The 27206-nt window shown below is 43.8% G+C and overlaps 1 protein-coding gene across 1 annotated transcript in view; it reads left to right on the forward strand.

Moving 5' to 3' along the window:
• LHFPL3 (LHFPL tetraspan subfamily member 3) overlaps positions 1 to 27206 on the forward strand; it is a 117432-nt gene that overhangs the window by 1047 nt on the left and 89179 nt on the right. The gene's annotated exons all lie outside the window — the stretch shown is intronic.

Raw genomic sequence — 27206 nt, forward strand, 5'->3', positions numbered from 1 at the left:
TCTGGAGAAAGGAGAGGGGGACACCAGCCCAACATCTGGCAGACATTCCCTCCACACTTAGTTCAAATGCACTAAGATGCCACAATTGGGTATCCGGGACCGAACAAGGAGGAGGACACCAGTCTAACATCTGGAGGAAAGAGAAGGGACACCAGTCCATCATCTGGCAGACATTCCCTCTGTGCTTAGATCAGCATCTCTAAACTGGGTTCCATTGGGTTTAATTTGCAAGTTCCCCAGCATCAAGCATTTGCCCTGGCTGCACATCTGGATAGTGCCATTGGAGCAAGGTTGACCTTGGTCCTAGACAGCCTTGAGTTCAAAAAGGTGGCTATGCACTTTGGGAAGATTTCCTTAGCTTTGATCCATGGGTGGCTGCCCTTGGCTGTCATCGCAGGTAGTCCTCGACTTACAACGGTTCGTTTAGCGACCGTCCAAAGTTACGGCAGCACTGAAGAAAAGCGACTTATGACCGTTTTGCCACAGTTAGGGCCTTTGCGGCCTCCCCATGATCATGTGATCAAAATTCAGACACTTGGCTCATACTTACGACCGTTGCGGTGCCCTGGGGGGGGTGTCATCTGAACCCCTTTTGCGTCCTGACAAGCGAAGCCGGATTCACTTAACAACCGAGTTTACTAACACCAATGGCGGTGCTTCACTTAGCCGCCGTGGCAAGAAAGCTCATAAAACGGGGCAAAACTCACTTAACCGATGTCTCAACGACATAAATTTGGGCGGGGGGGGGTGCTCTCGGTTGCGGCTGTAAATCGAGGACTACCTGTACTGAATCTTCTCCGGGCTTTTTAGCTCCGCTTCCTCTTCCTTGTCCGAAATCAAACCAGAAGGTAGTTTGAATGGAGTATTTGTTACAGGGGATTGAGTGTGAAAGATGAGGACTAGTTTAAGATAGACTTTTATGGATTAAAGAGCGTTGCTTGGTGGGAAAGCAGGTCGTTGATAGACTGAATAGGCTGAATTTGCTTAGCTATTTAGCTCTGGACTGTTAGCTTGGTTCTTGGATTCGCATGAATTCTTTTAAAAAAATCAAACCCGTATCTCCAGCTCTTCACGCAGGCGCTCAAATATTCATTATTCGACTGGTAAGATTCACACCATTCTCTCTGTGATTGTGTCTATTCAGGGGGGTGGTCTAACCTTGGCAGTTTTAAGATTTGTGGACTTCAAGTCCCAGAATTCCCCAGCCAGCTTCATTTTTAAAAAATACGTTTTTTAAACACAAATAATATAAACAGTACACGTACAACTGAATGCAAAAAGACAAAAGGGAAAGGGAAAAACCCCACATATTACTGTTGTTAATGTATCATTTTTTTGCCATACTCCAAATTTCATTATACCACTTATCTCTTTGAATATCCCAATTTCGTCCCATTATTTAGCCATCACTAATCTAGCTGCCATTATCAAATTTACAACCCCTTCCTTCCTTCCTTCCTTCCTTCCTTCCTCCCTCCCTCCCTCCCTCCCTCATTCATTCATTTATTCATTTATTCATTCAATGACTCTAGGCAGCTTACAATTTAAAAATTATATTAATAATTAATTAATTAGCTAATTATTCATATTGAGTTTAATAATTAATTAATCAGTTAATTATTAAGCTCAATATGAAGGACACTGGTTATTCCTTTCTAATTATGAGGTGCTTTGGTGAGGAATTGTACAATGATGGAACTCTAAGAATATTGTTACAGACAACGTAGGAATATTTATTTATTTCTCGCATTGTTCTTAATCAGAGTAGAATCAGAAGGGGCCTTGGAGGCCTTCTAGTTCAACATCTTGACAAAGCAGGAGACCCGATACCGTTTCAGATAGGTGGTTGGCCGATCTCTTCTTGAAAGCCTCCAGTGATGAAGTTCCCACAACTTCCAATGGCAAGCTGTTCCACTGATTAATTGCCCTCACCGTTAGAAAGTTTCTCCTTAGTTCTCTCTTTGATTCCTTTCCTTCTGTTCCTTTGAAAAATAAGCTGACCCTTGTCCATCTCATACTAAACCGATTTTAGGCAGCTTCCAATAAAAAATCCAAAGTGTTAAAAACTACAATTAAAATGTTAAAAACTATAAGTAAAAAAAAAAGCCAGCAGTCTTGTTGTTAACAAGGCAGTGGAGATAATTGATGTTACTGATAATTAAAAATTTACCCATGTGTTTCGGAAACTTAACAAGCTTTAAAGCTTTGCTATTAAGCTATGAATAATGCAGATAAAGATTGCCGATACCATAGTTTCTTTTAAAAAATGCCATGCGAAGCTGTTAAATTTTTTCAGTCTTATTGAATATTTAGTGCAAGGCTGCCTATTCTAATACCCTAATATCCCCCATAGGGACGGCTGCAATAAAATTGTCACAAATCACTTTTTCCAGTACCATTGTAACTTCAAACCATCATTAAACAAACTGTTGTAAGTTGAGCATTCCCTATATATGCGTGTATTTAATCAGTGTTTTGCATACATTTAATTGGTGTATTGCATACATAGTGGTTAATAGTAGTAACTGTGAGAGGGATCTTTGGGAATCCTAGTGGACAACCGTTTAAATAGGAGCCAGCCGTGTGCAGCAGCTGCCACAAAAGCCAACACAGTTCTAGGCTGCATAAACAGAGGGATAGAATCAAGATCATGTGAAGCGTTAATACCACTTTATAATGCCTTGGTAAGGCCACACTTGGAATACTGCATTAAGTTTTGGTTGCCATGATGTAGAAAAGATGTGGAGACTCTAGAAAGAGTGCAGAGAAGAGCAACAAAGATGATTGGGGAGGATTGGAGGCTAAAACATATGAATAACGGTTGCAGGAACTGGGTATGTCTAGTTTAGTGAAAAGAAGGACCAGGGGTGACATGATAGCAGTCTTCCAATATCTCAGGGGTTGCCACAAAGAAGAGGGAGTCAGGCTATTCTCCAAAGCACCTGAGGGTAGAACAAGAAGCAATGGGTGGAAACTAATCAAGGAGAGAAGCAACTTAGAACTGAGGAGAAATTTTAGTGAGAACAATGAATCAGTGGAACAACTTGCCTCCAGAAGTTGTGAATGCTCCAACACTGGAAATGTTTAAGAAGACGTTGGATAACCATTTGTCTGAAGGCGGTGTGGGGTTTCTTCCTTGAGCAGAGGGTTGGACTAGAAGACCTCCAAGGTCCCTTCCAACTCTGTTTATTCTATTCTATTCTATTCTATTCTATTCTAATCAGCATATTGCATACATTTAATCAGTGTTTTGCAAGGTCAAAGAGAATAAACTTTGCTTCATGAGGTCTTCCAGCATCCAGGAAAGACCTTATGTAACCCTTATTGAGGTAACAGGAACTCGAGAGGACGATGTAAGTCATCCATGTGAAAGTGAGAGAAATTCAAATTTTGCTTAGCAAAAGCTGTGAAGCCGAGAGGGGCAGATATCACATAAGGTGCGAGTTTAGCCAAATATATTTAGCTGAGCTAAGTGGCTGGGTCTTCAGGTGTCATATGTGTTAGGAAGTTGCCAATGACATTATATCTACTTCCTTCACTCTTTGTTCTCTACTATTTAGTAAGTTAGTTAGTTGTGGATGGGAATCATCAGAGGTGGCTTTCACGTAATTTTACCACCAGTTCTCCGCACACTGAAACTGTGAGTGCATGCCTTCTGCACATGCAGGCAGCCTCCTGTGCATGCGCTTTGCTTACATGCTGCACACGGCTTAGAAAACATGGCTAAATAGGATGACATCGAGCCGGGCCGGGTGGTCGGCCTCACACACAGTTGGCCACTACCGGTTCGCCGGAACCAGTCCAAACCGGCTGAATACCACCACTGGGAACCATATTCCAAAGGATGGCCTTGGTTCAGAGAATCTGTGCACCCATCCATAGCAATCAGAACCCACAACATTGTCTTTCTGCTGGACCTCATGGATCAGGTTGTGGGAGAAGGAAGGACAGAATTGGAGGTGGAGTCAAAAGAGGGATTAGCCTAGAATCCCTGCGTAGCCACAAGCAAACTACCATATTTTTCGGAGTATAAGACACTCCGAAGTATAAGACGCATCTAGCTTTTGGGGAGAAAAACAAGGGGGAAAAATCTGCTTCTGCTTCCCAGCAATTTGCCTCCTTGCAACAAACAGCAAACAGTACAGGCAATATACACTGTTTGTAGTTTTACATTTCAGACTATACTTCTACAGATGCTGTTAAAATTGATGTGCTTTCTGGAAGTATACGTTATTCTCTGCTATTTAAAAGAAGATACAATAGCACTGGGCCTCTTCAGATCAAGCATTGATTTAAAAAAGCTTCTTCATTTTGCTAAGCTGCCTAGAGCAATCATAAAGCAGTCTTTAAAAAATAAGTCTTAATAAGTTGAACGTTCTATAGGCATTTATAGTTATTGACTTACCTCCTTGCAGCAAACAGCCTGATTAGCACAAGAAATTTTTTTTGTGCTTCTGCCTCTCGGCAATTTGCGTTGTGGAGCAAACAGCAAGTTTCACTTTCAGTTTAAGTGTGCCTCCCGATCACCAGCTGTTTCAGGCTGCAGAGATTGCAATAGCCTATTTCCCCATTTGCTGCAAGAAGGTAAATTGCTGGGGGGCAGAGGCCAAAGGGTGGGGGCTGGTGGGTGGGTAGGGCTATATTCAGTGTATAAGACGCACACAAATTTTCACCCTTTTTTAGGGGAGGAAAAGGTGCGTCTTATACTCCGAAAAATATGGTAAGTCCAACTTCCGTTAAATTCTGTTTATCTGACCCTAAGCAGGAGATAACTGTTAGTTGAGAAGATTCCTGTTCAGTCTTTTAGCAATAAATCAGTGTAATTGACTCTTTATGTGTGAACCTGCTCCGGTAACCGGGGTAGAAGTGTTTGCAATAAATATGATAGAAAAGAAGAGTTGAAGGCCACTCTTCTTCCTCAAATGGGCCATCTAGTAAGGTGAGAATTACGAGGAGGAGGATCTGTTTGAGATTTCGAATTGGGGGGAAAAGTAGGTTAGTAGGTCACTGTTTTTTGAGATCTACCACTTTCCTTCCTCACTTTAATTTCATATCTCTGCTCCCAGAAGTAGAAACATAATTTAATTATTCTGGCAGCTCTTTTGCTTATGAATAAACGAAGAACGTTCTGAGGTAGTACAGAAGACTTGAATGGAAACCGGTATTGTTGGAACACATTGTCTCCCTGTATTATTGCCATATAACCTGAGTGAGATCTACCTTGGCAATAGCATCTCAAGACTTTTTATGTTTATATTAAAACTAGCTGATAACCTGGCATTGCCCAGATATTTTTTTATAGGGGGGAAAATGTCAGGACCAAACATAATTTCTAATGTTGGATTTATACCCTTAACAGAGGGAGCCTCCTTGTGGAGTACTGTGGAGCCATTACCATAGCAACTCCACTGCACTGTACAGTAGAAGCCAGCATAGTAGTATGTCACCACAGGCTATATCTTAACAGAACCCCCCCCCCCCCCCGAAGGGTGTTAGGGGTGCCTCACCTCCACAGTATTTTTTTCCAGAGAATAAAACATATGTTTACCAAGTTTGGTTGAAATTGCTTGAGGCTTTATGGAGTTATGCTGGAACAGAGAGAGAAAGAGAGAGGGTGGGGAGAGGGAGAGGGAGATGTGGTGTTCAGCAGGTTCTGACTGGTTCTGGAGAACCAGTAGCAGAAATTTTGAATGGTTTGGAGAACCGGTAAATTCCACCTCTGACTATCTATTCTCTTCCTCCCGAGTCCCAGCTGATTTAGTGGAAATGGGGATTTTGCAGTATCCTTCCCCTGGAGTGGGGTGGGAATGGAGATTTTACAGTATCCTTCCCCTGGAGTGGGGAGGGAATGGAGATTTTGAAGTATCCTTCCCCTGGAGTGGGGTGAGAATGGAGATTTTATAGTATCCTTCCCCTGGAGTGGGGAGGGAATGGGGATTTTGCAGTATCCTTCCCCTGGAATGGAGTAGGAATGGAGATTTTACAGTATCCTTCCCCTGTCATTTCCAGTAAGCCATGACACACCCACCAAGCCACAGAACCAGTAGTAAAAATGTTTGAATCCCACCACTGCACACACATATCCATTTATGTGTGTGTGTGTGTGTGTGTGTGTGTGTGTGTGTGTATGTATGTATGTATGTATGTATGTATGTGTAAGATAGATGATAGATAGATAGATAGATAGATAGATAGATAGATAGATAGATAGATAGATAGATAGATAGATAGATAGATTCAACTTGCGTTGAAGGGGAAAACTCACTGTTCACCAGGCTATATCCTGAAAGTTTGAGCATTAACTCAAGCTCATTTGAATAATGAAGTTAGAAATCTCAGTGGAGTTTACTAAACAGAAAAAAAGTAGGAAAATGGAATTGGATACATGTGTGTTTTAAAAAAAATAACAACAGTGATCCAGTGAGCACGTTTTAAATCAAGGTGTCCAACTTTGGCAACTTTAACACCTGTGGACTTCAACTCCCAAAATTCCCCTGTCAGCCATGTTGGCTAGGGAATTCTGGGAATTAAAGTCACCAGGACTGTATTCCCCTGTTTTAAGTGGTTCATCTATAAAATTGTTAAATTTTAGCAAGAAGGATGAGAAATCCATAAAGGGTTTCCTCCATAAAGTGAAGACTTTGAAAAAAATATGTGACACACAAAAATCTTTCAGGATTTGCCATGAATTGAATTCCGTAAATCAACTCCTACCGTGAAAATCAGAAAAGTCGTGGCCTTGAGATGATATAAACGTAGTATTTTGCTTCCACATCAAAAAGAGAAAAGATATATCCTGAAATTGTCCAATTCTCTGTAAGCTGCTTTTGCTTCTCCAAATACTGGCTTAAAGATATCTAGAGATGTGCATTGCCATATGGAAGGGGACTTAGTTTCAATTATTTTTGAAGAAAGAAATAATAACTATAATCTTTAAGCACGAAAGCACAGTAGCTCCTCAAACATATTTGTCAAGACCAAGAGTACCCCCAAAAATGTTTTTTTGCTAGTTTCAGGAAGAGAAGAGAGTGTGTTACTGAAAAGGTAGACAAATTTGCATGGAGATTACACACACACACACACACACACACACACACACACACACTCATGCTACGCGATGAAACTACATGATTGAGCTAGGCAGGACAAATTCAGTTCACAATCTGTTGGCTCAGTGGTGGTTGGTGATTGAAACATATAAGGGAAGTTCGCTCCCTCCGCCTTGAATCTGGAAGCAGTTCCATAGGTGGAAAGCATAGAGATTTTGGTGAGGTTTGGTATTGTAAGGAGCCCCAGACCGCTTCTGAGTGAAGGAGTAGAACATCTGCCGGTTTGAACTGAGCTAATGGAATGTGAGGCAACTGGCAGTTGGAACAGAGTTCTTTTCAGGTGGGGCGGGGAGGTAGAACTCCTTAGCATCAGAGTGTGTTGATTACTGTACAAGAAATACTAATGATCTGATGGTCATTTTGAAAAATCCTTTCTTAGTGACCATCTAGAAGCCAAGAGGAACATACGTGCCAAATTTCAAGTTTGTAGGCTTTACAGTTCTGGAGATTTCGTGATGAGAATGTTATTTAGCTTTTATTTATTTATAGATAGATAGATAGATAGATAGATAGATAGATAGATAGATAGATAGATAGATAGATCTATATAGATAGATAAATTTAAAAGTTCTAATGATCCCTAAATAGATACTTTGAAACAAGTCCATGATATAGATAGATAGATAGATAGATAGATAGATAGATAGATAGATAGATAGATAAATTTAAAAGTTCTAATGATCCCTAAATAGATAGTTTGAAACAAGTCCATGATTATTCTTCCTTAGTTAATTGGCTGAATAGAATTTGAAACAGATCTGAAATAATCCTAAAATGAGGTCTTTTTAAAGACACTTAAGGTGCGCCATTGATGGAATCGTATCATAGTCTATCTTCACATTTACGACAAAGGGGGTAATAATTTTTGCAATTAAGTTTTAACAATTAAATTGGACAGATTAGATGAAATGTTAAGAGTAATAATACCTGGTAAAATAACGTTGTAAAAGAAATGTTGGCAGTGTCACACGTGTGTGTGTGTGCGTGAGAGAGAGAGAGGAAGGGAGGGAGGGAGGGAGAGATATTCTTTGGGGCTATACAGTATTTAAGTGCTTAATATAGTAGCACATTTGTTTAACACATGCCAATTATGAAACATATATTTTAATGAAACAAGCGATCCATGCAAAAAAAAAATGTAGGTATAAATTTTCACCACGCCTTTTACGTCTCATTGTAAAGAGAGGAAATTTAATTTAATTGAATGTCAATTAAAAAGAAAGCCATGGCTCAGCATTGGTGAGACCACACATGGAGAATTAGTATGAGTGCCAAGTGATATTAGCTTGTTCAGAGAAGATGGTGCATTGATTGAAGACTGCTGTCGTGGCCTGTTGGCTGCCGGCCCCCTCCAGGAGCCAAATCAGAGGAAAAGGAGGAGTGGGAATCAGGGTCAACATCAAATCAATCCGAGAGCTCCGAGTGGGAAGACGGAATGGAGCTCTCAGAGAGAGAAACAGAGGCGGAGACTGGGCCATCCGTCAACCCTCAGATGGAGAGTCAACAGCCCCCAGGTCTGGAGGTGGCTGATGGGGAAGAGGAGAAACAGCTGGGCCCAGTCCCTGACACGTAGATGGGCAGAAGGCAGAGGAGAGGAGAGCAGTGGAAATCCATGGGCCGGTCCTTTAATTTAATGAATTTAACGAGGTCAGAGATTCACTTAACAAATGTGGCAACAAAACTGGGCAAAACTCACTTAACAAATTTCTCACTTAACAACATAAACTTTGGGCTCAATTGTGGTCATAAGTTGAGGAACGACCTGTTATAATATACTTTACTTTAAATATACTTTATTCGGCTATGTCATTATGTTCCTAAATTTCCCTCTCCCAACCACACACAAACAATCCAATTAATATCGTTAAAAAGGTAAAGGTAACCCTCGCACATATATGCTGGTCGTTCCCGACTCTAGGGGGCAGTGCTCATCCCCGTTTCAAAGCCAAAGATGTCTCTGTGGTCATGTGGCCGGCGTGACTCAACACCGAAGGTGCACAGAATGCTATTACCTTCCCACCAAAGTGGTCCTTATTTTTCTACTTGCATTTTGTACGCGCATTCGAACTGCTAGGTTGGCAGAAGCTGGGACAAGTAACAGGAGCTCACTCCATTATGGGGCATTAGAGATTCGAACCGTCAAACTGACAAACACAGCGTCTTAGCCACAGAGCCACCGCATCCTTCCTTAATATCGTTAGGAAAGTTATATTGTGAGCAATGCTGGAATTCTTTTTTTAAACCTCATTCCGTAGTTCAGGTACTGATTTATACATGAAACCTAAATGAGAACAGTTTTTATTTAGCAAATTAGAAATTAGTCTTGTCCCAGAATTCAAAACAGTATTTCTTAGGGCTCCGTTAGGAATTCTTGTGTAGAAATGAAGGAATTAAATCTTCGGATATTACACCCCCAAATAAAATTAAAGCAATGGATATTCTCAAGGAAAATTTCTAATAGAACTTTTCTTTCCTTTTAATTGTACTTCAAGATGATTAGAATAAATCCCAGAGAGGTAAATTCTACATTCTGTTTCTTCACAAAATATGAGCCTGTCGTTTTAACGGTTGACTCTTTTCCCTCAACCGATGAAAGCTAATTACAGCTTGTCGGCCCTTTCATGCATCTTCCTAAAATTACCTCAGAAATTTTCAGTGTGGAAGTGGTGACTGGAGATTAGTCAAAATTTCAGTGAAGCATTGCAACAGTTCTCTAATTGGGTATGTACGGTCCTGAAGCACATATTCAACACTCATCTAATTTGCTTAGTGGCGGAAACAGAGTCCGTCGTGAAACCATGAAGCAAACACGACGTCACTGTTGGATGGGCGTTATCAGAGGTGGTATTCAGCCAGTTTCAGCTGGCCCGAACTGGTAGTGGAAATTGTCCCGGCTCTATGCTGGCCTATTTACTGTATTTTTCAGAGTATAAGACGCACTGGAGTATAAGATGCACCAAGATTTTGAAGAGGCAAATTAAAAAAAAACGTTTTGAACTCTGCAGACCTCCCAAAAATGGGCCGTTTTTTGCAAAAATGGGCCAGTTTTTGTCAAAAAAAGGGCATGCACAGATTTTAGGAGGCTTATTGAGTGCTTCTGGGAGCTGGCGGGACATAAACGAGCAAAAAACGACCTGTTTTTTGCTCTTTTTGGCCTCCCCAGGCCCCAGGAGCACCCTGGAAGCCTCCTAAAGGCTATATCCGGCCATTTTTGCAAAGGGGGCGGGGTTTTGGGGGGGCAAAAATGCTGTATTCAGTGTATAAGATGCACCCAGATTTTCACCCTCTTTTTTGAGGGAAAAAGGTGTGTCTTATACTCCGAAAAATACGGTAGGCATGTTTTCAAGCCACATCAGTGGTGGGTTCCTACCGGTTTGGCCCAGTTCGGCTAAACTGGTAGTGGTTTGGTGGCCTGTCACGCCTCCGAACCAGCAGCAACCCAGGCCTGCTACGCCCCTGAATCGGTTCCTCAGTCTCTTATCCCGTTGCCGGCATGTTCCTACGCATGCACAGAACAGTTTTCAGTAAATTTTTGCGCGCGCTCAAAATGCCCTCTCTCAGTGAACTGGTAGCAAACTGGTTAGTAACCCATCACTGAGCCACATGCAAGCTGTGCGCGCAACCAAAGAGCATGCGCTGAAGGCCGAGCGCATGCATGGAGGGGGCACGTGCTCACATTTGCGCACCGGTAGGGAAAGTGAGTGAATTCCGCCCTTGGATGTTATCCAACAAAATTGTATTTATTGTCTGAGGACAAAGAACAAGATGAGGTTCTTGCCCAAAATAATTAAAAAGCACATCTAGAAATTTATTTCAACTATCAGCGCTCTTGATTCATTCTACAGGCAGTCCTCGACTTATGACCACAATTGAGCTCAAAATGTCTGCTGCTACCCGTGTGTTTTTGCCCTGTTTTACTACTTTTCTTGCCACCGTTGTTGTAAGGGAATCACTGCAATTGTTAATAGCACAGTTGTTAGGTGAATCTGGCTTCCCATTGACTTGGTTTGTCGAGAAAGTTGCATAAAGTGATCACATGACCCAAAGACATAAATATGAACCAGTTGGCAAATGTCTGAATTTTGACCATGAAATCATGGGGACACCGCAGTTGTTGTAACTGTGAAAAATGGTCATAAGTCGTTTTTTCAGTGCTGTTGTAACTTTGACTGGTCACTGTTCTGACCCCCCTCGTCCCACACCAAAACACTCCGAGCCAAAGATACTTTATGGAATTTATTAACAGACAGACAGGTCCTTGGCAGCAATCCAGCACAGACAAGCCTTGGCAGCATTCCAGCCTGCCAAGCTAACAATACTGTTCTCCAACATTAGTTAATGCGCTGACTTCTGCAAAAGGGGCGTGTGCACAAGCAGCCCTTTTATAGTCTGGAGAGGAGCCTAATGACCACCAGCTGAGTGCAATTACCTCCTGTAACTGCGAAACTGTTCTTTACGCCTATTAGCTCTCCGGTGCCGGGCATCTAGGAACAACTCCCTTGGCTCCTCCCCACTGCTGACATCTGGATCACACTCCCTTGTCTCCTCCCCACTGGTCCAAGGCTCAGGAGCCTCCTGGTGGCCAACCAGCCTCTCTGCGCCCTGCTCGGAGTCGGAACCCTGTCCAGGGTCCTCCACATCCTCCAGAGCTGACTCATAGGGCTCATAGAGTCTGGTGGCAGCTCCAATGGCTCCTGCTGGGCCACAACAGGTCACTGAATAAACTGTCATAAGTCAAGAACTTCCTGTCTTTTGTAGGTGATTTATTTATCCCTGAAGCTTTTCTGAGCCCCATCCAAGTTTTTTAATTGAGAAACTGTTTGAAATCGTTCAGGTTTTTCTGCCTGCTTGCCAAAATTATGTTGTTATGCACAACTTGAGTTACCGTCTTAAAGACAGCTATACCAAATCAGTCGGTAATGGAGCTCTTGAACCCTTATTTGCATTAGGGCAGCCTCTCTTGTACCCTCTTTGATCTCCACTAACCTTAAAATCTTACGTACAAAACGTTTTTGCCCACCACAGATGTAATCAACTGGTACAATCTCCTTTTTTATGGTTATGCCTTAAGTACATTCACAAAGGTAACTGCCAACCATTGATCAATAGCTCTAACTCTGGGGTCTGCAATCTGCAGCTCTGGAGCTAAGTGTGGCTCTTTGATTCCTCTGCTGCTCCTCCCTGTCACTCAAAATATGCGTCACAACTGCCAACAGCACGTGATTTATTGAGGTTTCTGACCCATCTTTTTTTCAGGAGTGCAAAATGTTTTTGTTTTTTTTTTTGCATGCAGAAATAAAAATCTGCTTTCTCTGTAGCAGTTCATTGATTTCATAAATGCAATGCAGTAAAAACACAAGGCCGCCAAAAAACATGGACATAATTGCAGGAGAAGAAGAGGCAGAGCCTGGGGGGGGGGGGAGAGTGAAAAGAGGAACCTGCCTGGAGTCCTTGCGTTGCCATGAGTGATGTAACTCCAACACCTCTTGAATTCCGTTGACTGTAATCCAATTTACTGCTGAACCATAAGTTAACTAGATTCTCGTGCATAGATCAGTGGTGGGTTCCGGGTGGTAGGGCCCGGTACGGGTGTACTGGTGGCAGCTGGGAGCAGCGGCCACCATACCAGAATGGTCTTTCGTTGGGCCCAGCCACCTGCCAGCGTTCCTGATCACTTTTTGAGGGAAACTGGCCAATTGTACCGTGGCACGACAAAACCGTGCTCCACTAAAGCGCGCCCGATTAAACCGCGTCACTGACGTCATCAGCAGGGCGACAACAGCAACCGCAGAGAAAAAAGGGCGCTTTAAATAGCGCTTTGAAAGCAAGCCGATTCAAGTTAAGGTAAGGGTTAGGTTTAGGGTTAGGGTTAGGGTTAGGGTTAGGGTTAGGGTTAGGGTTAGGGTTAGGTTAAGGGTTAGGTTTAGGGTTAGGTTTAGGGTTAGGTTAAGGGTTAGGTTTAGGGTTAGGTTTAGGATTAGGTTTAGGGGGGTTAGGTTTAGGTTTAGGGGTTAATTTTAGCTTTAGCGTTTACAGCGTGCTTTTTTCTCCGCACTGTTGTCGCGCTGTGATGACGTCAGCTATGTGGTTTCGTCGAGTGCACTTTAGTCGAACGCGGTTTTGTGGTGGAACCAATTGTACACACTCGCACTGCGTACGGCGCCTGCGTGACCTCCCCGAGCAGCTGGGGCATCACAGGCCAGTGGTGTGTGCATGCGGGTGCAGCGCATCTGCCTGAAGTGGACTTCCAGCCCTGTCACATCATAGTGGTTGCGACGGGATCTGGAACCCACCACTGGTATAGATGTGAGCAATAAATATTTTTAACTGTGTGGTTCTGATTCAGTAATTCATTTGCGTCTCAAATTCACCACATCATTGTAACAATCCTGTTCTGGTATATTTTGTAGAGTTAATGATGAATTAGCACAGGGGTGTCAAATTCGTGGCCCGGGAGTCAGATCTGACCCATGGGGTGCTTAGTTCTGTGCTACGGGGCTACCCTGGAAACAGCAAAGAATTGGCTTGCAGTGTTTATGCCGGTGAGGCAGGAGGGGGTGCACAGGTGAACCCACCAGTGCCTGGCCAGGTTAGGTGGTCTTAATAGAATGGACCTTATAAATTTATATTAGCTTGACATTTCACTCTAGTCCACTTTGACTCCTAACTTCCTCCTAAGTCTTAAAAATATTGCTGGAACAGTGTGGCAAGACGCTGTGAAGGAGGGGCACAGGAAGCCAGGCGTGGGTGTAAGATAGAACACAGGTGAAACGGCCGATAGCTTAAGACATTATAAGAACTTCTCTTTTTGTATTTTTCCTATGTACTTCTCTGTTTGTAACATTCCAAAGTGAACTTCCCCTTTTTGAAATGTCATGTTTGTCTCGTGTATGGAAACGCCTTGAGAATGCACAGTGTGGAACACGGCATAAAAGTAGCATCCTGGGCAGAGCCCAGGCAGTTCAGATTTTGGTGTGTGAACACGCTGAACTCTTGATGCATCAAATAAAGCTGTTTCTCTCGCAGCTTCATGGTCTCGAGTCCTGGTCTTTCGTAAATAGATTGCTAAACCAAACCTCAATCTGCTGCTACACCGATGAAAATGGAGTTTGGGTGGGCCGTATCCAGCCCCGAGCTTCGTTTTTGCTGGTGGAGGATTCCAGGAGATTGGAAACGGAGCTCAGGAGCCCATTTTCGCTGGCGGAGTACTTGGCCGCCATAGGCACCCCTGACACGAGTGACGTTAAGCTGGCCACACCCACCCTGGCCATGCCCACCCCCCTCCCCGAGGTCAAACACAACCCTGATGCGGCCCTCGATGAAATCGAGTTTGACACCCCTGAGCTACCGCACGAGATACTTCTTATCTCCCAAATAATTACTTAATAGACCCAGAAAGTTACATATGCTTTATGGGTTAGCGTTTACATAAGATTTCACGTTGCTTACTTTATCTAAGCCAATTATGCGTTCCATTTCCTGAGCAAATAATAATCAGTGTATTCACTCTAGGTGTAATGTGTATGAAGTATTAGAAAAAAAAATGTGTGGAATTGCTAACAATAACGTACTACTTCCTTGCTGTTACACTTCCAGCATTTCAGATCGTTAATTATTGATACAGTGGTCTCAATTAGTTCCCTTATTAGATTGAGATCTGATGGTGAGGAAGCATGCACAATTCCATGCATCTTTATGTCTGTTTTTAAGTCTTAGATTTACCTTGTCTCACTTTAGTACATCAGATCAAATTGTGAGGTATTCCCCCCCACCCCGAGGTATCCCCCCCCCCCCGAAGCACTCTACAAGCCTCCTAAAGGCTATGCTTGCCCTTTTAAAAAAAATAAAATAAATGGGCCCGTTTTTGGGAGTTCTGCAAAGTTCTGCAAAGTGCAAAAACTTTTTTTTTTAAAATTTGCCTCTTCAAAAACTTGGTGCATCTTATACTCTGAGGGTAAATCTTTGAAGATAATAGAACGTGAATAATAAACCATCCGTTTCGATGGTCTTTCTGCCTTCGAAAGTTCAGAAGTTGATTCCAGGGACTTCACCTGCTAAATACGAGTGAAAATTCTTCCCACATAGGACTTCGGCCAAGTCTTTCTTTAGCTTTGCTTGTGAAATTATAGGGTCTTTAATCTCCATCAGGATATTGACAAAGGCATCTAAGGGACAACCCTGATTGCTCTCTTAGGAGAGAAAGTAAGATTGCAAACACATCCATCACCCTCACGTCCTTTCGGGATAAACCATGTTATGCATAATGCAGAAAAGGAACCGGGGAAATTAAAGACACGAGACACGAAGGGAAATGTAGTTTACACCAATTAAACAACTGTTACCTCTCCGTGCCTTTCTCTCTTTGTGAAATGTTCTTCATTTCCGGCGCGTAGGTAAAACTTTGAAGGAAGAGATGGCTGAAGGATCTGACTATCTATTTTTCTTATTTTTACACATGTAAAATTTCTCTATTCTCTCCTTCGTTTCCTTTCTTAATGTATGTTGTTTGTCATTTATTGCTGTCAAATTGCACGTAAATGGCAAACTCAACAAGCATGAAGATTTCAGAAAGGTATATTTAATGCTAGTCAGGATCTGTCTGTCTGTCTGTCTCTATCTATCTATCTATCTCTATCTATCTATCTATCTATCTATCTATCTATCTATCTATCTATCTCTATCTCTCTATCTCTCTATCTCTCTATCTATATATCTCTATTTATCTATCTCTCTATCTCTCTATCTCTCTATCTATCTATCTATCTATCTCTATCTCTCTATCTCTCTATCTCTCTATCTCTCTGTCTGTCTGTCTGTCTGTCTATCTATCTATCTATCTATCTATCTATCTATCTATCTATCTATCTATCAGAATAGAGCTGGAAGGGACCACGGAGGTCTTCTAGTCTAACCTCAAGCAGGAGACCCTATACCATTTCAGACAAGTGACTGTCCAGTCTCTTCTTAAAAACCTCCAGTGATGAAGCACCTACAACATCTGGAGGCAGCTGTTCCACTGGTTAATTGTTCTCACTGTTAGTTTAAGTTTAAGTGGTGGACGCCCGTCCCCATTGCACTGTACCAATTGCAACCGGAATCCGGAACCTGCCTCTGTTTCTGTTCTGTTTATTAGTCTTGTATGCTGCCCACTCCCGAAGACCCCGGGCGGTTTACGATAAAAAGGGGAAAGGGAATAAATAAGACAAACAGAAAATTTAAAATACAACAACATTCATAGATTACCGTGGGGCTGGATACTTCAACAGCCTCCGGCCTGCCGGAGCAGCCAGGACTTAGTGGCTTTACGGAAGGCCTGGAGGGTCGTAAGGGTCCGGATCCCCACAGGGAGCTTGTTCCAGAGGGCCGGAGCTGCAACAGAGAAGGCTCTCCCCCGGTGGGGGGGTCGCCAGCCGACATTGGCTGGCAGATGGAATCCAGAGAAGGCCTAGTCTGTGCGATCGGATCGGTCTTTGGGAGGTAATTGGCAGGAGGCGGTCTCTCAGGTACCCAGGTCCGATGCCATGAAGGGCTTTATAAGTAACAACTAGCACCTTGAGGCGCATCCGGAGACCAATGGGTAGCCAGTGCAGCTCGCGGAGGATAGGTGTAACGTGGGTGTACCTAGATGCACCCATGATCGCTCGGGCGGCTGCGTTCTGGGCTGATGGTATGGGGGGGGGCTCCTGCTTGAGCTGGGAGGTGGACTAGAAGACCTTCAGGGTCCCTTCCAACCCTGTTACTTTGTAAGTCACAGTCTTCTATGCGCCACTGTTGCTAATTGCACGACAGTCAGGCTGAACTAACATAGTTACTCCCACAGCGGAAATGAACAGCTGTTGAGTTCCTTGAAGATTGTCAAAGCAGAGATTGTTAATCAGAAAATCATCTGAATGCTGATAGTTAAATCTAGCCATATCCCTTCACGTGAACAGGATTTCAGTGGTAGTCTGGGAGCATCAAACGAAGCAGCCACGTTGCTATTTTTAAATGACCTTAAGCTAACATCCTGACCATGAAGAACATCGCACGCTTTCCGCAGACTAAATAATTTATTCCGTGAATAAATGAATGAATTATTGTTTGTTCGGTTAGAACCAGGGTGGTAGCAAATCCATCTGTATAATAATGACAGTGTCAAGTTGTTATGCACCCAGCCAAGAAGCCAGTTCATTTAGTTCGTAATACATTGTGTGTGCAGCCAAATTAGGCTGCATTTATGCACAGAAACAACAGTGGCAGGCCAGAATTTTTTTTTAAAAAAAAACAGAACCATTTAGAATGAATTGATCCCTTTCTTGTCTAAACACCCAGAGCTTTCTACGCCATGTGCCACAAGAAAATAACCAACTTCTTTTTTTTTAAAAAAAAAACAACAACCTTTAAAATATATGTCCTGTAATAACGATTGTAAATGAAGCCTGAAGAAAGTCTGGGAAAGTATTTGGAAGAATATTAAATGGAATCAACCAACGGAAAGGAATGGAGTTCAGGATAAGCAATCCTCCACTTGCAACCATTCATTTAGTGAAAAAAAAAATAGGAATGCTGAAAAGATTAGTTGGTTTACTTTACTTTATTGATGACCGCTTGGGCCTTATCAAAGTGCAGAGCCCAAGACCCAAATCTATCTATATAAAAATGTGTGTATGTGTTTGTGTGTTCCAGCATAACTCTGGAACGCCTCGAGCAATTTCAACCAAACTTGGTACACAGATGACTTACTCTCTGGAAACAAATACCATGGGGGGTAAGACACCCCTAAGACACCCTTCAAGGTATGTGTTCTGTTAAGATATGGCCTGTTGTGCCTTAAAACGGCTTCTACTGTACAGCGCTGCAGAATTGCCATGGTAACAGCCTCTGGTAAGGGGGAAAAAATCCAACATTAGAAATTACGCTTGGTATGGGATTATTTTCGAGGACAAATGTATGGATTAGGATAAATAAACACCCGGCTACACACACACACACACACACACACACACACACACACCCCGAGCTCCGTTTTCACTGGCAGAGGGTTGCAGGAGGCTGTCCCAGCCAAAAACAGAGATTGGGAGCCCGCTTTCGCAGGCAGACACCACAGGCTGGTCCTTTGCTGTTTCCAGAGCAGCCCCACGGGCCAGATCTAACCACAATGTGAGCCAAACCTGGCCCACAGGCCTTGAGTTTGACACCCCTGGCTTGGTATCTAGCCGTGATGGCAAATCTATAGCCCGCGAGTCGTCTCTCCAGGCACGCCAGCCGTTGCCTGTTGCTCTTCCTGGTTCCGGCATACACATGCGCGGTGGCCAGCTAGTGTTCCCGCACAGGAGAGCACCAGAAACTGGAAGAGCAGCTCCCTGGCGTGCATGCGCACACTGGGAATCTGAGCTTCTGGTTTCTGGTGCATGCGTTCATACATATGTGCGTCTGTGCATGCCGGCCAGCGGGTCTTTGCATGCACATACGCACCAGAAACCGGACGACCATGGGATGAGTGCACATGTACACTCCGGAAACTAGAAGCTCAGCTGCTCTCCGGTTTCTGGCGCTCCCACGCATGCGCACCGGGGAGTTGCTCTTCCGGTTTCTGGCACTCCCCCCACCCCCACGTGTGCCCTCCTGTTTCGGCGCTCGGTGCCAAGAAGGTTCCCTAACACTGGTCTATAGGTTGAAAAATGGTCATAACTCCCTTTCTGCTGTGCAGATGTGGCTTTGAACAGTCACTAAGTAGTGAACTTTTGTAACTCCAGGATCACCCGTACAGCGATCTGAACTTTTTCTCCAGAAGCCAGCTCTTTAGAGAAGGAAAAAAGTTTATTGCGCAAGTTCAGAGACAAAGGCCTGAACTCCGAATGACATCAGGAAATTCCTTTGATAGTTTTTAACTTTTAGCTAAGCCATCTGTTAGTTTTTGGATACACCCCTCAAGATTTGCCCTTGAGTTACAGCAACATTATGTCTACAGGAAGTAATAATACATAGTCAGCCAACAGTCAACATACCATACATTTGAGGAAGTGAATTGTGTCTTTCCAGACAGATTTTACAGTCAAGCCAGCAGATACATCAAAATAGAGACTTTTGCTTCAGCAGTTTTCATGTGCATATTTCCTAAAAGCGAACGTTTGCAATTTCTGTATATGAACAGTTAAAGCTTAATATCATGAGACTCTAAGTTTGGTTCAGGCTTGAGGCCTACTCTGGTTCAGCCTGCAACCTCACTCCGATGAGTGGCCTTAGTTTTTAATCAGGCAGCTGTTCTAAAACACAAGGGGAGCTGATTTTCCTCTTGCCACAAAGACACATTTGTCCTTTCGCTTCATGGTTTGGAACTGATTCAGCAAGCCGAATCCAAATTGAACATCCAACGGATTTGGTGATCCTTGTGCAATGTTATCATGCCCAATCATCTGCAGGCATGACGGAACAGTTAAGAACAATACCTGGGACAGTTATCTGAAACAAACGGGATGCGTACAGGATGTGTATTAACGAGAGATTTACTTCTATAAGGACATCTGTTGCTGTTTACCAAAGAGCAAAATTATGGCATCCTTTTTCTTCTTTTGCGGCGTACACGATACTGAATTTTGTCCATCTCACGCCGTTGCTACAACAACACAGACAAGCAGGAAGGCTTCAGCCCGGGGGTGAAGTGCTACCAGCTCGGGTCAGTTCACCCGAACTGGTAATAAAAAAAATGCTACTGGTTCTCAAACCTAGTAGTAAAAAATACTTTAAAAAGTTTCTTTTTTTTAAAGAAGTTCCAATGATTGCATGTGGCACAGCTGATCTTCGGAACTTTTTCGTGTTCTTTTTACTTTTTAAGCATTTTTTTTAACTACAGGTTCTCCGGAAACACGGGGGTGTGGGGTGCTGATGTGAAGCCTGCTAGGCCAAAAATGGAGGATGCGGGGGGGAGGGGGGTGCTGAGAAAAGAGAGAGAGAGAGAAAGAGAAAGAGAGGGAGGGAAGAAAGGGAAGGAGGGAAAAAGGAGAGGAAGGAAAGATTACAACGCTGTCATTAGACACAGCTTCAGAGGATACCCCAGGGCTGGAAGGGACCTGGAGGTCATCTAGTCCCACCCTGCTCCAGCAGGACATTGTTAAAGTGAGTTTCTGTCTTTTGATTCCCCCAGTTACATGGCCACATAGTCACATTTGTATTTGTATTTGTATTTAGTTTATTTGTATGCCGCCCTTCTCCAGGAGGGACTCAGGGCAGTGAACAACTCACGGGGGAAAGGGGACATAAACACAGTACACATAATTAAAATACACGAAAATCACACAGCCATACAAGTCGAGAAGGGAGGGGAACTCATCAACCCCAGGCCTGCCGGCACAGCCAGGTTTTGACGGCTTTCCGGAAGGCCTGGAGAGAGGTGAGGGTCCGGATCTCCGCGGGGAGTTCATTCCAAAGGGCCAGAGCTGCTACAGAGAAGGCCCTCCCCCGGGTGGTAGCCAGATGGCATTGGCTGGTGGACAGAACCCGGAGGAGGGCGACCCTGTGAGATCTAACGGGTCTTTGGGAGGTAATTGGCAGCAGGTGGTCACATGACCTCACCAAGCCACGCCCACCGAGCCACGCCCACAGGACCAGTAGTGAAAAAATATTAGACTTCAACACTGCTTCAGCCCTTATTCTAAATCAAGTGGAGGCTGAAAAGGTGATTGAAATATTGAGGAAAAAGCTACCCAGCTGCTGCGTGTAGGTGCAAAAAAACAGCAACACGAAGTCCTTGACTTTGTCAGTTAGCTGCTCACGAGTGCGCAGAGGTGGTGTTTTATTTTTTTTTCATTCCTGCTGTCCCTCTTCCAAATGATGTGAGCAGCCAGAGTTGCAAGATTATCAACAACCATGTGGCATATGGCACGCTGACGTGAGATCCGGGTGAGTGACAGCTGGCAGTGCCCTTAGCTGCCCTGCGTTTCGGCTGTTCTGGGATCTATTTTTTTTTTCTGCCTGAAGAGCTCGCGCGGTTCTCGTTAGCAAAAAGTTGAATCACGCTGGATTCGTTCAGCCCTTCCGATCCTCGATTCCTTCTGCTTGAAAGAGTTAGCGGGGTTTTCGTGCGACTCCTAAGAACCGAAAACCACACACTAAAAGTACTGGGTCTCAAAGATAATTAACAATGTAATCTCAGTGTTGAACCAGCTGCTACTTCCTAAATAGCTCACTCTCTAAATAGTGCAGAGAAGAGCAACAAAGATGATTAGGGGACTGGAGACTGAAACATATGAAGAACAGTTGCTGGAACTGGGTAGGTCTAGTTTAATGAAAAGAAGGACTAGGGGAGACATGATAGCAGTCTTCCAATATCTCAGGGGTTGCCACAAAGAAGAGAGAGTCAAGCTGTCCTCCAAAGCACCTGAGGGTAGGACAAGAAGCAATGGGTGGAAACTAATCAAGGAGAGAAGCAACTTAGAACTGAGGAGAAATTTCCTGACAATGAGTACAATGAATCAGTAGAACAACTTGTCACCAGAAGTTGAGAATGTCCCAACACTGGAGGTTTTTAAGAAGATGTTGGATAGCCATTTGTCTGAAGTGGTGTAGGGTTTCCTGCCTAGGCAGGAGGTTGGACTAGAAGACCTCTGAGGTCCCTTCTATTCTATTCTTTCCAAGGCATAATAAAGTACAGGCATCCTGTTTCCCCCAAAATAAGCCCTCCCCGGATAATAAGCCCAATTGGGCTTTTGAGCGCATGCGCTAAAATAAGCCCTCCCCTGAAAATAAGCCCTCCCTGAAAATATTGCAACATAACAGCAGCCATGAGGTGACCACGCTCGCCCGCTCCTGCACCTTAAAAATAATAAGACCTCCCCGAAAATAAGGCCAAGTGCCTATTTCAGGGGTCACAAGAAAATAAGATAGGGTCTTAGACAGGGAAACATGGTATCTATCTATCTTTATCCTGTCTGTCTGTCTGTCTGTCTGTCTGTCTGTCTGTCTGTCTGTCTGTCTGTCTATCTATCTATCTATCTATCTATCTATCTATCTATGCTGTACTTTATTATCTATATATACATATGATCGATAGATCATATATATGTAGGTAGACTTCAGAGGTGGGTTCGTACCAGTTCGCACCTATTCGGTAGAGCCGGTTCGTCAAATCTACCGAACCGGTTAGAAGAGGTTCCACCAGTGGACCCGGAAAGCAGGCCACACCTACAGAAGAGGTTCCAAACTTTTTTGAAACCCACCACTGGCAAGGATCTTGTGACTTGACAGCTTTAAGGCTTGTATGCTTCAATGCCAGAGTTTCTGAATAGCTACTTGGACCGACCTAAGTACTAATTCATAATTTCATATCCGGTCACATGAGTGGCAAGCCACTCCCACAAAGGGGGCCACACCCACAGAGTAGGTTCCAACAATTTTTGAAACCCACCACTGGTAGACTTATAACCATTTGTTTAGTGGCCATTTGAAGTTACAACTTCAAATGTGAGCCAGTTGCCAAGGGTCTGAATTTTGATCCCGCGACCACGGGGATACTTGCGATGGTCGTAAGTGTGGGAAAACCGGTCATAACGCACTGTTTTCAGTGGTGTAACTTTGACTGGTCACTAAATGAACTGCTGTTAAGTCTAGGACTCCGTGCATATCAGGTGGAAATAGAGCAACAGGATCTGGTTGGTTCACCGACAAATGCGCGCTCAACAAAAGCGCGCCGACAAAAGCGCGGCGAGAAAACCACAAGTTCAAAATCGCGCCGACAATTGAGCTCAGAAGCACGCCGACAACAGCGCACCGACAAAAGTGCGCCTTCAACAAACATGTAATAACAACCTAATAACCCTAATCCTTTGGGAATAGGGCGGCATACAAGTCTAATAAACTGAACTGAACTGAACTAATCCTAAACCTAACCCTGAACCTAACCCTGAACCTAACCCTAAACCTAAACCTAAACCTAAACCTAACCCTGAACCTAACCCTGAACCTAACCCTGAACCTAACCCTAAACCTAAACCTAAACCTAACCCTGAACCTAACCCTGAACCTAACCCTAAACCTAACCCTGAACCTAACCCTAAACCTAACCCTAAACCTAACCCTAAACCTAACCCTGAACCTAACCCAGAACCTCACCCTGAACCTAACCCTAAACCTAACCCTGAACCTAACCCTGAACCTAACCCTAAACCTAACCCTGAACCTAACCCAGAACCTCACCCTGAACCTCACCCTGAACCTAACCCTGAACCTAACCCTAAACCTAACCCTGAACCTAACCCTGAACCTAACCCAGAACCTCACCCTGAACCTAACCCTAAACCTAACCCTGAACCTAACCCTAAACCTAACCCTAAACCTAACCCTAAACCTAACCCTGAACCTAACCCAGAACCTCACCCTGAACCTAACCCTAAACCTAACCCTGAACCTAACCCTAAACCTAACCCTAAACCTAACCCTGAACCTAACACAGAACCTCACCCTGAACCTAACCCTAAACCTAACCCTGAAGCTAACCCTAAACCTAACCCTAAACCTAACCCTGAACCTAACCCAGAACCTCACCCTGAACCTAACCCTAAACCTAACCCTAACCCTAACCCTGAACCTAACCCTAAACCTAACCCTAACCCTAAACCTAACCCTGAACCTAACCGTTACCTTAACTTAAATCACGTTGTTGTGGGTGCGTTTATGACATCGCGGTTTTCTCGCTGTGGTTTTGTCGGCATGCTTTTGTTGTGCGTGCATTTGTCGGGTCACGGATCTGGTTAGAGTTTAGAGTTTAGAGTTTTATTTCATTTGTATGCCGCCCTTAACGTATATCTATGTAAAGGCAAAACAACTTTGGCAAAGAAAGAGAGAAAATATCCTAGCATTTTTTTCTTCTCTTTGGATGCATTTCTTAATCAGGTATTCTCTAGGCAGGAGGGACTACAATTTCCATAATTAGCAGGCAGCATGACCAATGGCGACGCTGCCTAGGGAAATGTCGCTTTTACTTTATTAGCGCTGCTCTATCTCCTCAATGTTCTTGGATAAGGCAGCTTGAATAATACTCTGTAATTAAAGCCCGTTTAATTTATACCACATTTGAAGGTTACAATTCCATCTTGAAAGCTGAAATGTCAGATGAGAAGGAGGCAAAATATTTCTCCAGGTTTTTTTTCCCCCAAAGTTTTTTATTTTATTTTTTATTCTCCTACATACCATTGTAAGCATACATTCACATAATTGTTATTCTTCTTTACATTTATCATGGTTATACATTTGTTATTCCATTTAATAGGTTATTGTTCTGACCCCCCTCGTCCCACACCAACACACACTCCGAGCCAAAGATAAGTTACGGCATTTAATGAACAGACAGACAGGTCCTTGGCAGCAAACCGGCACAGACAAGCTTGGGCAGCAATCCAGCACAGATAAGCCATGGCAGCAATCCAGCCTGCCAAGCTCACAATAATGTTCTCCAACATTGGTTCCTGCGTTGACTTCTGCAAGAGGGGCGTGTGCACAATCAGTCCTTTTATAGTCTGGAGAGGAGCCTAATGACCACCAGCTGAGTGCAATTACCTCCTGTAACTGCGCAACTGTTCCTGACGCCTAGTAGCTCTTCGGTGCCGTGCATCCAGGAACAACTCACTGTTGTCGTCCGGCTCACTCTCCCTTGTCTCCTCCCCACTGGTCCAAGGCTCAGGTGCCTCCTGGTGGCCAACAGCCTCTCTGCGCCCTGCTCGGAGTCGGAACCCTGTCCAGGGTCCTCCACATCCTCCAGAGCCAACTCATAGGGCCCCTCGCTGTTGGAGTCTGGTGGCAGCTCCAACGGCTCCTGCTGGGCCACAACACTTATAATGTACAATTTGGGTTGCTTTATTTACCATCCCTTCCACCTGTTATAACACCACCTTATTTTCCCTTTCTTTTCTCCCTCCCTCCCTTCTCTATTTTTTCCTTCCTCCTCTCCTTCCCCTTCCTCCTTCCCTTATCTCTCCCCTACTCCTGCTCTTCCTCTTCTCCTTCCTACCCTCTCTCCCACTCTTTCTCTCCCTTCCATCTGCCTCTCCTTTCTTCTTTCCCCTCTCTTCCTCTCATTCTCTCCTCCTCCCTCCCTTTCTTTTTCTGTTGTTATAGGTATCTCTTTCAAATCTCAGTTTATGTTTTCTTGGGATGGTGTTTCCACAAACCCGAATTTGTAATTTAGTATCATTTCTTATTCCCTTACCTTCACTAATCTATTCTGTTTCCCCCTACTTTATATCTCGCTTTTGAATATATACTTGTATATTTAGTACTTTCTTTTCTGTTTTCCCCCTCTTCCCCCCCCAACTTTCTCATTTAATAGTGTATCGTCTGAGTTCTGTATCTTTTCCTTACTTTCTTTTCTAGCTTCCTTTCTCTAGCCAATCATAAAATCTTCCCCATGTCTTGGCCGATTCCTTTTTATCCTTTAATTTTTAACTTATTTCTCCTGTTCTGTGCATATTTTGTGCATGTTTATCCCGAGTAATGATTGAAAGATTTCTTTGGTGCATGCCCAGGCATGGATTGTTTTAGAGATTGGGATTTCTGTCTACACCACACAATTTCTGGAGCCTCTGCACAAGAATTTAGTCAATTAAATTTCAGTAGTAAATTGATATCAGATCAGAAGTGGGCTGCTACAGGTTCACCCACGTTCTGGAGAACCCATAGCTACCATTATGGCCAGTTTGGAGAACCTCCAACGCCCACCCCTGGCTGGCACTGCCCACCATGCCCTACCCCTGCCACCCACCACACCCCTCCCAGGAGTCTCCACACAGCCCATTTTTGATAAGTGCAGGGCCCGGGCAGAGGATTGGGGAAATGGGCCTTCCAGAAGGCCTCTGGAGACTGGGGATAATGAAAATGCCCCCCCCCCCAGTACAGGATACTTACTAGGCCCCACCCATCATGGCCATACCCACCCAGCAACCAAGCAGAGAACCCATTGCTGAAATTTTTGAAGCCCACTGCTGTACCAGATGGGGGTCAATAGAATTCAAGAGAGTTGGACTTCAACTTTTTCTGGCACTGTAATGACTCTAGGCTAATAGCACATTTAACTCTGCCTGCTACTTCTGCCCGCTCTTCTACACAGATATTTGAAATGGATCCTATGAATTGTTTGAGAGTTTGCTCACTATCTTGTTCAATGTGGATGCCAAGCTTTTAACAGCCACTTTGGCATGTAGATTATAAAAGGTTTTACCTTCAATAATTCATTCAGCCAATCTGGTTTATGAAGGGGTGCCAACTCTTTGATAATATTAGATTACTAGTAAACATATTAACATTGTATGCTGATGAAAAGGAAACAGCTGTGGCTGGCTTCATTAAAAGCAGAAAGAAAAGATGATGAGGTATAAATTACATTTTTGGAGCAAGTTATGAAGAAAACTAGATTGCCAATTGAGTGTCTTTTTGGGGGTAAAAAAAAATAATATTCTGATCCTTCTGCTTAGGTAATCACTAATGAGATTATGTCTTCTGCAATCAAAGTTAATTTCGAATACAGTACATCAAGATGTACTCGATTTACTTTAGTGTTGGAAACTTAAACACTTTTAATAAAATTATCTGATATCCAGGAAGCGTGTGGAACAGAAAATGAAAAGCAAGTGATTATATGTAGATGATATCTTCAGTCTTCTTTATTAGAATCTTTAAATAGATTTATAGAAATATTACAGCATTTTGGTAAATCGGAGGTGTGAAACTCAAGGCCTGCGGGCTGCTTAAATCTGGCCTGTAGTGCCAGCCTGGAAATAGCAAATGCCCGCCCCGCGATGCCTCTGGCAGCCAAAACAGTGTGAAGGGAGGTTGTACATCACTGCCCCATGCTCCATTTTTAGCCTGGATGGGCCTCCTGCAGTACTCTGCCAGCCAAAATGGGGCACAGGGAGGCTGTCCAGGACGAAAACAGGGCACGGCCTGGTTACGGATGGTCTCCCAGGCCGAGGGGGAGGGGGAGACGGCGCGCGTGGGTAATGTTGTTGCCAACTTCTCCAGTCTCTTTCATCCTGCCCACTTCTTTCCCCAAAGTACTTTTGACCCCAATAATCAGGTAACTCACTCCTCTGGGGTTTCCTCTGGAAAGGGTTTTTGAGACTTTGCTTCTTG

Source organism: Thamnophis elegans, chromosome 7 (assembly GCF_009769535.1).
Source record: "Thamnophis elegans isolate rThaEle1 chromosome 7, rThaEle1.pri, whole genome shotgun sequence".
Lineage (NCBI taxonomy): Eukaryota > Metazoa > Chordata > Lepidosauria > Squamata > Colubridae > Thamnophis > Thamnophis elegans.